A 13,264-nucleotide genomic window follows, 5' to 3' on the forward strand; every position below is an offset into this window, starting at 1 on the left:
TGATAGTTTCCGGACAAGATTTGTTTAAGGTACATATTTTAATATTGAATTTTTATTTTAAATTTTATGTCATATACTATGCCTTATTTTAATTGTGATGCTTCTGGCATTAATAAACAAACAAGGCTGTCCTTTTTCTTCTGTTTTTCTGAGAGCTCTCTGTGCATGTGTTTTTTTCTGGAGTCTCTTGTTGGTTTTGTTTGGGCCTTTATTATCTCGTTTACCTGTGACTGCATTATGAATTCTAGTATGACACTGTCACTCTCCCCCAAAGTTCCTACAACTTCCATTCCCTCGATCATCTCATCCCTATTAATAGTAATTAAGTCCAGCATAGCTGACCCTCTAGTTACCTCTTCCAGCTTTTGGGTGATCATGTTGTCAGCTAGGTTTGTCAGGAACCTGTTTGATCTTCCACTAGGAGAGGCTGTTTCTTAAAAGTTTCTCAAATTTTGTGCTTTCTCAGTGCTGCACAGCCTTTTAATCTCTCCCTTTCCCCCCCTCAAGGCCAGAGTTTCTAGGCCACTTTATCCATAAGAATCACACCACCACATAACCTTGTTCCTGCTCAAAAAAGATGGCCAGGGGAAGTCATCGGAAACATTACAGAGAGTATCACTCCTCCCTCACTTGCTCCCAAGTGGATTTGGAAATTGATAAGTCTGGTGAAAAGGATAAGATAGATCTAGAATGTTTTCTCCATCTCTTGAGCAGTCTAGAAAACAACCCCATATTGCGCCTGGGTCTATCTGGAATAATGCAACACTATCCAGAACTAAATATGACAAGCATCTGGATCTGAAGACATATATCCATTGAGTTTATATGCATTTTAATTACAGTATATTCGCTCCAAAGATTCGGATATAATTTAAACTGATTTATAAGTAGTTCAACATATTGTAATATTTTCCAGAAAATGTAATCTTTAATATTCTACACAACCTGAACAGAATGCACACAATCTAAATAAATCCCAATTTCTTACAGTAATCCATAATCATTTTGATCCAACAGAAATTAGATTTCTAATGCATAGCATACCTTGAATAAACCATATATTGCTGCATAGCTATATATTATAAATTCTGGTAGTGATATTGAATAATTATCCAAAATAAGAAAATAGCACCAGCATATTTTTTGAAAGCTTGTTTAGTGACCACTTCAATAACACTCATAATATGTTGTGATTGTCTAATAAAGAGAGCCAAAAATGCAAGAATTTAATTGAAAATTACAAGAGACAATAGACGTCACTGTAGTAAGGATGGTGGGAAACCAAATATTTTAAAAACACGTTACAGATACAATAATATTTAAAACAAATTAATCCAATTTACCTGATTCTAATTCCAGAATGTCAATTTCCAAAGACTATTATATTATGTATCTAATTTTCTATTAATCCTGATTGATTTGGTTATAGAAGGAATTAAAGTCTATAATATGCTAGCTAACATCACTTGGCATCAGGATTAAACAACAATAGTAGAATGTAACTTGCACTTCTAGTGGATTTTCCTCTGGTTACTGTAATATGTCCTAAAAAATAAAGAGGAAAATTTTGTTAGATTAAGTAGCACATTACAGGCCTGTAATAATACATGTGTCAATATATTTATTCTCTAAAAGTGTTGTATTATCATTTATGTTTGAGCTTCTGCCCTGATTTGGATTTTATGAGATGTTTAGCTAATTTTAAATTTTATATTTTATTCCCTATCTCTTACATCTTAATCTTATCTACATAATTTGTATCCTTGGAATATACTTTATAATTGTATTTCCTTTTTCTAAAACTATACTGTCACAAAAGTTTCTTCCAAGTAAACAGAGATTGAAAGATGTGTGTTTGAGTGAAAAATATGGGTTCACGAAACCTGGATTCCAACCATAAATGTAACCATTGCAGAAAACTAATTCCGTTTTTTCCCACAATTGAAAAAATGTCTAGCTGATGCTATTTCCTCTTCCTCAACACATTTCACCAAAGAATTTTGAGATAATAACTAAGAATGCTATCTTTCTACAGCCAATTACCTGACTAAAATAATGCTATGTTGAAACCCTAAAACTTTTAACTTTATGCTAATGAAGGGTATGGAGCAATCACATACCCACATATAAATTAGATCCAAAATTAACAGGAAAGATGAAGTAATACTTGTAGTATTTGTATAGACAATCATTGCTTCATTCCTCAAATAGAAGACATTGAATATTGACCCAAAGAGAAAACAGGCATATGCAGTTTGATTTGGAGATAAAATGATAATCTGAAAAGGAAGATGAAATCAGTGTTGTGGAAACCCTAGTGGAAGAAGTCTAGTTTACCCTTTACTCTGCCATTACCATGAAGCATAAGAAATAGAAATCTAGTAAGCATTTCCAAAATGCAATACATAAATTACAAGGTTGAAATGGTCTAACCTTTGCAATGTTCTTTTTAAAAATCATTTGAGTGGTATATCCATTGCAGTAATTGCTTATTCTGGGCCAGTCTGGTAATTGTGGAAGATCTCAGTACTATCATTAGTTTCCCAGAAACAGAGATAATCTACTATCATGTATTATACTCATTATAATAGGAATGCCCTAAACCTGCCTTATCCAATGTACTATATCAAGATAGTATCCAATGTACTTTACCAAGATATGTCCAATTACAATGCTCATATCCCAGCCAGTATGGCTGGCTACACTAACTAGAGATTCTGGAAGCTCCAATTTCATGCATAGGTATCCATCTTTGGGAATATATGTATAATAGTATACAATCTTTCCACTACAATGTAAAACTATGATTAAACTGTAAAAAAATCTGCAAACCAGCATCATTATCATAATTTATGTTCTATATTGTTTTACATCATTTTTTACAGTTCTAAGAGTAAATATATGACATATCAAAAATATTGTTATGACAAACACTATTACATACCATAAAACAATACTGGACAAGATTACATATAAAATACATATAAGATTTTACAGGGATAGCTTAATCTCCATTTAAAATCATCCTTTAAAGCCTAAAGACTAATTTCTGTATTGCATTATTTCTATCATCAGCATCTTTTTAAAATATTTTTTTACATTTTTTAAATTTAAAACAAATACAACATCCTTCTTTACATGCTATAGAAAGTGTATCAGTTGGTTGCAAAGACTTTCATGCATCTATTCCACAGTCAATAAACATAATTCATATTAACTTAAGCATTTTAACTCAAATATTCATATATGTCACCATCATCATATCTCCATTTTCATTTGACTATAATTGTTTAAGCGTCCTTCATCATAAAATATACCAAAATTTAATACATAACCACATACTGGCCTTTCAATTACTATTTCTAAAATCCTCCACTAACACTAAATCCTTATGTCCTATTCTAGCTAAACATCCATAATATTTAATAACAAAGTTTTCTAATCCTCCTTTCCAAATCACTATTTAAAATTTACGTCCAGTTTCCTTATGTTATACCCATATCTATATATACGTTCTTATCCCTTTTATTTGACTGTATACTATATCATAACATTTTCCCCCTAACTTTAACTGTATCTAACTTAATTCTTTTTTATTGTTATTATTAACCTTTATGTATAATCCAAAGAGATTGCTAATCTTCCTTACATGGATACCATTCAATATTCATATTCAATTATACTCATCATAACACTATTGTATTGTATACATTAGTAACATTATCAGTTATTTATTTAAGCTATATCTATTGTCAATAAATTTCACTAAGTTTAACTGGTTTTCAATTATATTCTTCCATCTATCAATCTGTATCTTTCCACTAGCAAAACAGTCTCATATTTTCTGTCATCAGTGCTGCTAGTCCTCTAATCATCTTCTTGATCAGCTTTGTATAGGCTCCTCTTAGCAACTCCTTGCTTATAAAATCTCTTATATAATCTTGATTCCCTCTTTCTGTTTCCTTATTCAGCTTATCTTTGATTGTCAGCAGTGTTATCAATGCTTTTGCTAATAGAATTTCTCTCTTTAAATCCATAGATTCTTTGGTTTTTTCTTCTTCAGTATCTTGCCCTCTGGGATAAATTTCCTCTCCATTTAATTCCTCTTTCAGTATTCCATTCTTTCCATTTTCAGAGACAAACCAATCGCCATAAATATCAGCAGGTTTAATCTCTTTATATTCATTTTCCACTTTGATTTTTTGAGTTTTAACAACCACATTTTGCATTTGATAGACATCCCCAATTTTTTCATCATATTTTGCTGTTATATACTCTGAGTCTTGCAGTTTCTTCTCTATCCTTTCATATGTATTTGATAATTTCTGTATTTCTGAAAGTATCTTTTGCAAGCTTGAAATTTCTGTTTTCTTTTGAAATTGTGCCATTCTCTCAACTAACAAACACAGCTGCTCTAGCTTGGAAGGTTAATAGAATTAAAACATAGATTCACAAAAACGTTTGTTTTAACTTTTCTCTGGTTAAAGATATACCTCAATGGGACATCTGTGTGCTTCCCTTCTTATCACTCTCTGTAGCCAAGCAGTGAAACCTTGTAGTGCCAAGTCAAAACAATCAGTGGAGAAAAAAGTGTTCCATTTTCAATACACAAACTCCAATCCACAAACCTCCCAGCCGAGCAGCAGTGATACCGTTGCAAATCTTAATTCTTTTGTATCTGTTTTGTATTTCAAGTTAGAAAAAAGAGTCCAATCTTTAAAGTTAGAAAAATACCCACAGCAATGAAAGAGGAAAACTTTAGTCCATAGGTTACAGAGAACAATAAAAGAAAAAATAGAAGAAGAAAAATTAATCCATCTGTTTCAAAAGGCTTGCATAAATTCTATCCATGAAGATAGCATTTAAAAAGTAAGATAACCACTGTCCAAAACCATTCCAAATTTAATTCCGCCGCTTGATTCTTCTGTTCTTCAATTTAGATTAATTTTAAGTTTTTGTATAGGCAGTCTCTTTTTAAAACAGTAAAGTTCCTCACCAGCTGAAAACACTTTATCTTTCCATCTCCTTCCGTTTTGGAGCCGCCCCAACTTCGTCAGCCTTGGCTGGATTTTTTGTCGCCTGCTTGAATAACTTCTCTTGCATCTATCAGGGACTTTGTGATGTCCCTGAGGTCAGCAAGATGTATTCTTCCTGTTCACCATTTCTTCGGGACGGTTTAGGTCCAGCAGCAAAAGTATTGGCTGCGGTCTCAGAGCATCGAGACCGCATGTCCATATCGTTGTGACATTGGCTCCTCCTATCATCAGCATCTTAAAGCCTTTTTATTCAGATTAGAATTTATTGATTTTCATTCCAGAAATATTCACAATTCCTACAGATGATACAACCATTTAAAAATTTCACTCTTTTTTTTGACAGGTCTTTGAACCAGAGCAAAGATTAGGATTCTGATTGGTGCTAGAAGCCATTATTACACAGTGTAAAGTATGTAGTTGTCTTTTAAGACAATCAGATGTGTTCAGTGAAGAAAATCTATTTAGGACTTTTAGCAAAAAACATCAAATTCAAAGAGGATTTCATTCTGAGCAATGAAATAGAAATGTTTGTGGAAACAATTGTCCATAACCAGTGGCTAGAAATGGAGGTTGGTTTTGCAATGAAATCATTTGCTTAAATATAAAAACTTTTTCCACAAAGGTTTAAGCATGAAATGTTTCCTACCTAGAAGGACATGAGCACTTTCTGAATTCATTAAGTACTGATCAACCCATGATCTACTCTAAGTCATGCTTTCAGAGATATTTCATTATCAGAACAAAGAAACAGAACAGAGAATGATCACAGGTGGGCAAAAAGGCTGTGGGAATGGGAGCGACTTTCAACTTCCTACCATTTTCCCTATTAATATTGCTTGTGGGAAACTGGCAGGAGCATTGCCAATCACTTCTCCTTCTCTTTGGCTGACCCATGGAACTGCCTGTCACTGCTGGGGAGAGTGGGAACAAAGGGAGAACTGTGAGAAAAACCTCACTTCCCAAGCCTCTCCTTAACAGACTTTAAATCAGGGGTAGCAAACGCGTGGCCTGTAGGCTGGATGCATCACACGCTGGCCATGCCCACGCCCAGTTTAGCGAAGGGGGAAAAAGTTGCAATAAATCATGTGACAACTCAGTGACAATGCGAGTTTGACACCCCTGGTTTAGATCATTCAGAACAGAGTTGCCGGATTAAGAGTAGAATCTGCAGCTGCATTAAGAGTAGGAAAGTATTGATGCTGTGCTATCCTATTGTCATGAGGCAAGTCATAAGACAGCAAAGTCTTAGGATGACTCTGGCTTGGGCTGATGATCCCCCTGACCATGGCAGAATGCCCTGCCATTGCCTTGATGGTGAAGCATGCCCACCATTATGCGATGGAACACTGGTAATCTGGGTCATGTCCATGGTTGAGTTTTCTTTTTCTCACAAAAGTAGATTATTAAATACAAAATGGCTAACTTTGTATCCAGACCTTCTGGCTACAGTTTAGTATGCTCAAATAATCAAGTGTTCTTAAGCCAATAATATAAACCTCTTGTTTAGAGTTTACTTACAATCCAGGTTTGCTTACCTGCTCAATCATAATTCCAATTTATGGCATTATATAAAGCTATTCCTCACTGGTTGCATGAAAAGTGAAATAAGATAGAAAGAAAAGAGTTTGGGGCACAACCATGATTCATTAGCATTCTAGTTTATAAATCCAGGAATCCTGCTTAGTCATTGCAAGGCCAACATTTAAGGAGGGAACACAGAATCTGCAGATATGAAACAGTTGCTAGGGAAGGCAGCAAATGCCCCCTGAATCTTTTTTTAGTCCTCACAGCTGTCTCTGGCCATGATTGCTAAAAACTGATGGCATGCATTCACCATGCTGGGAATCAGATGAAAGATATAGCTTTAAAACACATATACTGTATATCAGCTTTAGTGTGGGACTCTAACTATATACCTTATTCCAGATATTAATAATTTATAGATTTGTAGTTCTTTTGTTTTCAATTTCCTAGTATGAAATTAATCTTGGCAATTAATTTTTTATCACATAAATGATGAAAAATTATATTAGCCTTAGTTGGATCCTACCTTATACAACATTCCCTGCTCATAGTAAAGATGAAATACCAATCAGGTTTGAAAAATTAGGCCAATTTCTGTGAGTGCAATCTAATCCAATTTTACTCTAAAGATTTTCATAATAGCTATGCAAGCTAGAATCTGTAATCTGGAGTCTACCTTGCATTCCACCAACTAGGACATACTGGCCTGTCACTTTAAAGGAAGACTGAGAAATTCATGGCTGGATGGAGCTGATCAAACTCTCAAAAGAAGAAAGAAGTTTAAAGAATAAGAAACAATATTTGAAGCAGTATATAGATGTAGTGGAAGTAAAGATGGTTTCCAATGAGAGAAAGGCATGAAGAGTTTTATTAACTAGTGCTCCTGTAAACTTAATATTGGGTTAATCTTCCTTTTCTCTTATTCCTTGCCTTTAATTTATTTTACTTTTTTGTGTTGTGTATATTATTGGAGCCACCTAATTGAAAAATGATTCAGTGAGTAGATTAAAATTAGGACTATAAAGTAGTAAAAATGCTATAGAAATGGTAAGAAGACAAATACAATACTGTATGCAAATGAATTTAAAGAGAGCGCAAACTTCTGTAAAATCTCCTACTTTATTCATCCTCATTGAGGATTTTGCTTCTAGAAGGTACTTTGTTAAGGTAATGATTTAACACAGTGTTAAATGTCACTAATTATAACATTTACTTCATGATGAATATTTCCATGAGTTATTCCATGAAGTTCAGGAGTGACTGAACCATCACTATTAAAAATGATTTCATTTGTCTTTCAGTATTTGTACTTTGCACATGAAGTGTTGTACATTCTTCCAAAATGAACCCTAAAGTATGGCTGATATCAAGAACCTATTATCTATTATCTGACATAATAATGATTTCTAAATAATAAGCAATGTAAACAACAATAAACAATCTATCAATAAAGCTGGCAATAAGTTACCAATCATATAAAAATTGACGTATTTAATGCAAGTATGCTTTCCTTATGGACCTACGTACCCACTTTATAACATACTGTGGATTCTTGATCAACCATTTTTATGGCTCAGATATTATATTTACAGATACTTCATCAAAATCATTTTTTATTCCAGATTATAGATGTCACAAAATCATGTCCGAGTTTATTTTGTTATCTTTCAGGATGCTCCATGTATTTTCTGAAAAACACGTTGATTCTCACAGGCCTCCTTCGCCAATATTCTTCCATACAGTTAGGTTATTATAAACATTGGCATGGTATTATGGTGGTGAGAATGGACACAATGGTGATCATTAAATTAAAGAATTAGACTCCCAATGGCAATACATAGTTATGATCTTGCAATTAAGGAAGACAATACTATTACGTTCATGCATGATGTTTAAAATTATAATTGCTGTATTTGCCACTCATTTGAAACATAATGGGATTTCAAATTAAACATAATTCCTGCTGCTTTTACTACGTGTATATCAGAAACATTAAATATGTGGAGTTTCAGACATGACTGAACTCTAGCTGTTATCATCATTCATCACTAGCTATACTTGCTAGGAACAGAGAGAGTTGGAAACCAAGAATATTTTCAGGACCACACAATGTCCATCATTGATGGAATTTGTTAACAGAATAAAAATGGGTTTTTCTAGAAATATAACAAATCATTCCAGGTTGGGGTACCCTTCAGTATTACTGGTCCTATTCGTACTCTGTTTTTTGCTGCATTTTTATGGAATATACAACGACCAATGCAGATGTGGGGGACCAAATGCAAAATAATATTTCTATGCATGTGGAATGTGATAATAACATCTGCTCTCAGAATTAATTTCTAAGTGGACCTGGCAATTTAGCCCAAAAGACCTAAACTAAATGGTTTTCACATTTAAATGATTATTTCACATTTTTCTTTTTAAAAACCAGATTATCTCAGGGGATGTAATTATTGACCTTTCACTCTTCAGAAGAGTGGGGATTTTTTTTCCTGTGAGAATATTCTGTATTTGTTAAAAAAAAAGTTCAACACGAGTTAACGGGTAGTTTTCTAGAAGTCATAACATTGAAATATTCTAGTGGGTGCAGTGATAACTATGAAAGACATGTTTGTTTGATTGTTGGGCTGATGAAAAAAGGTGTGGATTGTGGACACCTGGATTAGAGTGTGGTTTTCTGACAAAGGACACGTCATATGAATTTGAATGTACAGCACTCTTTAGAAGACTGGAGAATTTTTTTCCTGTGAGAACATTCTGTATTTGTTAAAAACAAAGATCAACATGAGTTAACGGGGTTTCTAGAAGTTATGATAACATTGAAATGTTCTAGTGGATGCAGTGATAAATATGAAAGACATGTTTGTTTGATTATTGGGCTGATGAAAAAAGGTGTGGATTGTGGACACCTGGATTAGGGTGTGGTTTTCTGACAAAGGACATGTCATATGAATTTGAATGTACAGCACTCTTTAGAAGACTGGAGAATTTTTTTCCTGTGAGAACATTCTGTATTTGTTAAAAACAAAGATCAACATGAATTAACAGGTAGTTTTCTAGAAGTTATGATAACATTGAAATCAGGGGTGGGTTCCTCCCGGTTCACGTGAACCGGTTCGTCAGTGAACCCGGAAGTAATTAACTTCCGGGTTCCTAGCTCCTAGCCCCTGTCGCTGGGTGCCTGCAGGGTTTTTCTTTTTAAAAAACGCCTCTCCGGATGATCTTGAAAACCTGCAAGGTTGCTTTGGAAGGGGACATATGGGCAACATTTCCCCCTGCCCCCCTCCCCGGGAGCCTGCAGTTTTAAAGCAAGCCTTTGCACAGTAAAGAAAATCTCACGAGCGAGAGAAATTCTTAATTGCTTTTACTGTGAAGTTGCGGAAGCTTCCGAGGCTGCAGGCAACCAGAGATGGGGTGGGGGAATGCCTCGCAGGTTTTCAAGATCATCTGCAGAGAGGCGTTTTTTAAAAAGAAAATCCTGAAAAGAATTTGGAGAGATGGGCAGCTGGTCTTTGGTGGGGGGGAATCCCCAGAACCAGGAGCACAGCCCATTCCCCCTCCCAAGAAGACCGTTTTCTTTTTAAAAACGCCTCTGCAGAAGCTTCTCTGTGGAAGCTTCCAAGGCCACATGTTGGTCATGCTGGAAATGTGTTCCACCTGTATGGACAGGAGGTGTTTCTCCAGCCACCGACCTAGGTTGTTGGCCTCTGACATCAGGGATCTGGAGCACGTGCCCCCTGGCAGTTGATGTGTGCCTTCGTTGCAACATTGCCCATCAACACCCCCACATGACGCCCCTGGATGCCGGTCTGGAATTGAAGAAGAACTAATCGAACAGCCCTCAGCTCCAGCCAGTTGATGCTGTGAGCGGCTTCGGTTGGAGACCACCTGCCCTGAGCAAGTTGATTGTGGAAATGGGCCACCCAACTGTATAAGCTGGCATCCGTCGTGATGGTGAGTTGGGTCGGCTCCCTGAACGGGGAGCCCTTTGCCAGAGCTGGAGACATCCACCATCTGAGCAAACGACGTACCTTCATGGAGACTGGAATGAGTCTTGTCAAGCTGCTTTTGTTGGCCCTCTGGTAAGGCAGCAGGAGCCACTAGAAGGGGTGAGAATGCAGTCTTGCCACGGAACGATGGACAGACACGAGATCATTTTGCCTAGAAGCTGTGAAAGTTGAACAATCCTGGCTTGGGGAGATCGCTGCACCTGTGCGACTCTTTCCTTGAGGCTCACTACTTGCTCCGGTGATAGGAATACCTGGCAGGAGACGGTGTCGATGATGGTTCCTAGATGTTGCAGCCTGGTCCTTGGTTGAAGATGACTCTTCTCCAAGTTTATGGAAAAGCTGTGAACTTGAAGCACCTGCATGGTGTACTCCAGGTCCCGGATCGCATGTTGGGGTGATGACGACTGGATGAGGACATCGTCCAGGTAGCAGTGTAGCCTTACTGGATGAGATCTGAGGAAAGCCTCCACAACCGCAAAGATCTTTGTAAATGTCCTGGGGCTGAGGATAGGCTGAACGCCAGGGCCCAATATTGGTAATGGCGGCCGGTGTAAGCAAACCTGAGGTACCGATGGTGGGCTTTGCGAATAGGTACATGGAGGTAGGTCAATTTGAGATCTATGGATGTCAAGATATCTTCCGGCCTGATGCTGCCCAGGATAGACTGTAGGGACTGCATCTTGAATCTCTGGTAGGTTATGTGATAGTTTAACCTTTTTAGAGCTAAGATCCCTCTCCACCCTCCAGAGTTTTTGGGGACCAGCAACAGGATTGAGTAAAATCCTGTCCCCTCCTGGCCTGACGGAACTGGCTCTATGGCCCTGATATCCCTGAGATGCCTGATCTCCTGTTCCATAAGGACCCGTTTGACCGGGCATGACGGGACGGGACACCTGATGAAATGTCGGGGGGGGGGGGAAGGAAAATAATTCCAGGGTGAGACCCAGTCGGATTGTTTGTAGAACCCACTGGTCTGACGTGGTCTGCTCCCACTGGGCATGGTATAACTGGAGATGCCCTCCTATGGCAGCTGACCTCTGATGGTCATTTTTATCTCTTGAAAGGACGGGAGCCAGACCACCCGAAAGGGACGTCTGGAGTAGTGCTGCTGGTGACCTCTGTCATGAAGCGACTGACAGTCCTGGGACCGGTCAGCCTGCTGGGAGTATGACTGATGGAGCGGAACAGGAAGATGGCTCTGCCCTTCTGGTCAGGCTTCTTTGTGACCGATGGCATCACCTTCTTTTTGTCCTTGTTTTCTACTAGGACCTGGTCCAGGACCTCCCCGAAAAGCTTGTCCCCTTTAAATGGAGCCGAAACTAGCTTCCACTTGGAATGCATGTCCACGTTCCAGTGCCTAAGCCACAAGAGATGCCTGGTAGTGACATTGGACGCTAGGGCCCGAGAGGCAAATTTGGCTGCGCTCAGGGTGGCATCGGCAGTGTACTCTGTGGCTGCCATGATCTTATTGATATCCTGCCTTAATTTGGTATCTCTGGTCGGAATCTTAGTCAATAACTGCCTCAACCAGAGGAGGGCGGCCCTGGAAAGAAAGGAGGCAAATGCGGACGTTTTAATCGCCCGTGCGGCCGCCCGGCACAACATTTGATTTACATCTGAGCAAAAAGCAGACAGAGCAAATACCGGAAAATTTACAACTGTAGGTATATTTAAACTTTAGCTCCATTTTCTAGAAATTCCTTCTATTAAAACTAAGGAGACAGAAGATAAAATGGTGCCAGAGTCTTGAAGGCGGGGCTGAATTGTAATTTAACAAACTACTACAGAGCTTAAGATCACTTAAAACAGCATTGATTTATTAACAAGTTACAAGAGTAATAATTGGAATACGCGGTTTGTTTGGACTTAATAATCTGGTGGAATATAAACTTAATTGAAGGTTAGAAATGGCTTCAAAACAATTTAAAACAACAACGGCCTTGAAGAGTGCTGGAAGCTCTCCAGCCCCAACAAATAAATTACAGTCATTATTACCCCCTCCTCCTGCTGCAGACATTTTAACCCAAGAGGTGCTGCAAAGAGTCTTAAATGACGCTCTAAAACAGTGTTTTTCAACCACTGTGCCGCGGCACACTAGTGTGCCGTGACACACTGTAAGGTGTGCCGTGGGAAAAATACCCGGTTGTGGCGCCCGGCAGAAGCCTCGCACTCCTGCGGCCGGCGTCCGTTTCAGTCGCTTCCCTTGTCCGTCCCGATTGCTGGAAGCAGTAACAAACGGCGCGTCCGCTCCGCAGCGCCCTGACAGCCACCCCAGCCGGCGGCTACCGGGCCTCGCTGGAGTCAATTGCAAAACCGCGTTCAGCGCTTTGAGGACCTGAGGCATCTTGGGAAATGCAGTTCCCTATCGGAAAGAATGGAGTAGCTGCGAATTTGTAACAACATAATATAACTTGGTGCTTCGCAGGTTACAAAAATCTCATTTGATTTGCACACTGTTTTTTAAAAGTTAGATAAAGAAATTATGCTGTGAAAGCGACTAGAAAGCCCCCCTCCCCTTCCTGTGTGCGAGAAAGGGAAGGAGAGGAAGGAAGGAGGGGGGGAGGAAAAGAAGAAGGGAGGGGAGAAGAAGATGGAAGGAGAAAAGATGGATGGAAGGAGAAAGAATGGAAGGAGAAGGAGGAAGATGGAAGAAGAAAGGAAGAAAAAGAAGAAGGGAGGGAGAAAAGAGGG

The 13,264-nt window shown here is 38.2% G+C and overlaps 1 protein-coding gene across 11 annotated transcripts in view; it reads right to left on the reverse strand.

The window, feature by feature from the left end:
* Nucleotides 1–13,264, reverse strand: part of ST6GAL1 (ST6 beta-galactoside alpha-2,6-sialyltransferase 1) — a 94,073-nt gene that overhangs the window by 32,726 nt on the left and 48,083 nt on the right. For 8 of the 11 annotated variants that reach the window (XM_087725511.1, XM_087725514.1, XM_087725512.1 and 5 more), the window contains one exon: nt 1,344–1,545. The exons of the other annotated variants lie outside the window; for them this stretch is intronic. The gene's annotated coding sequence lies outside the window, so the exon portion shown is untranslated. The remainder of the gene's footprint in view (nt 1–1,343; nt 1,546–13,264) is intronic. 11 annotated transcript variants of the gene reach the window in all.

The sequence above is a fragment of the Thamnophis sirtalis genome, unplaced genomic scaffold, assembly GCF_051295495.1.
Source record: "Thamnophis sirtalis isolate CommonGarterSnake01/CBP01778 unplaced genomic scaffold, rThaSir2_p1.2 scaffold_11, whole genome shotgun sequence".
Taxonomy (NCBI): domain Eukaryota; kingdom Metazoa; phylum Chordata; class Lepidosauria; order Squamata; family Natricidae; genus Thamnophis; species Thamnophis sirtalis.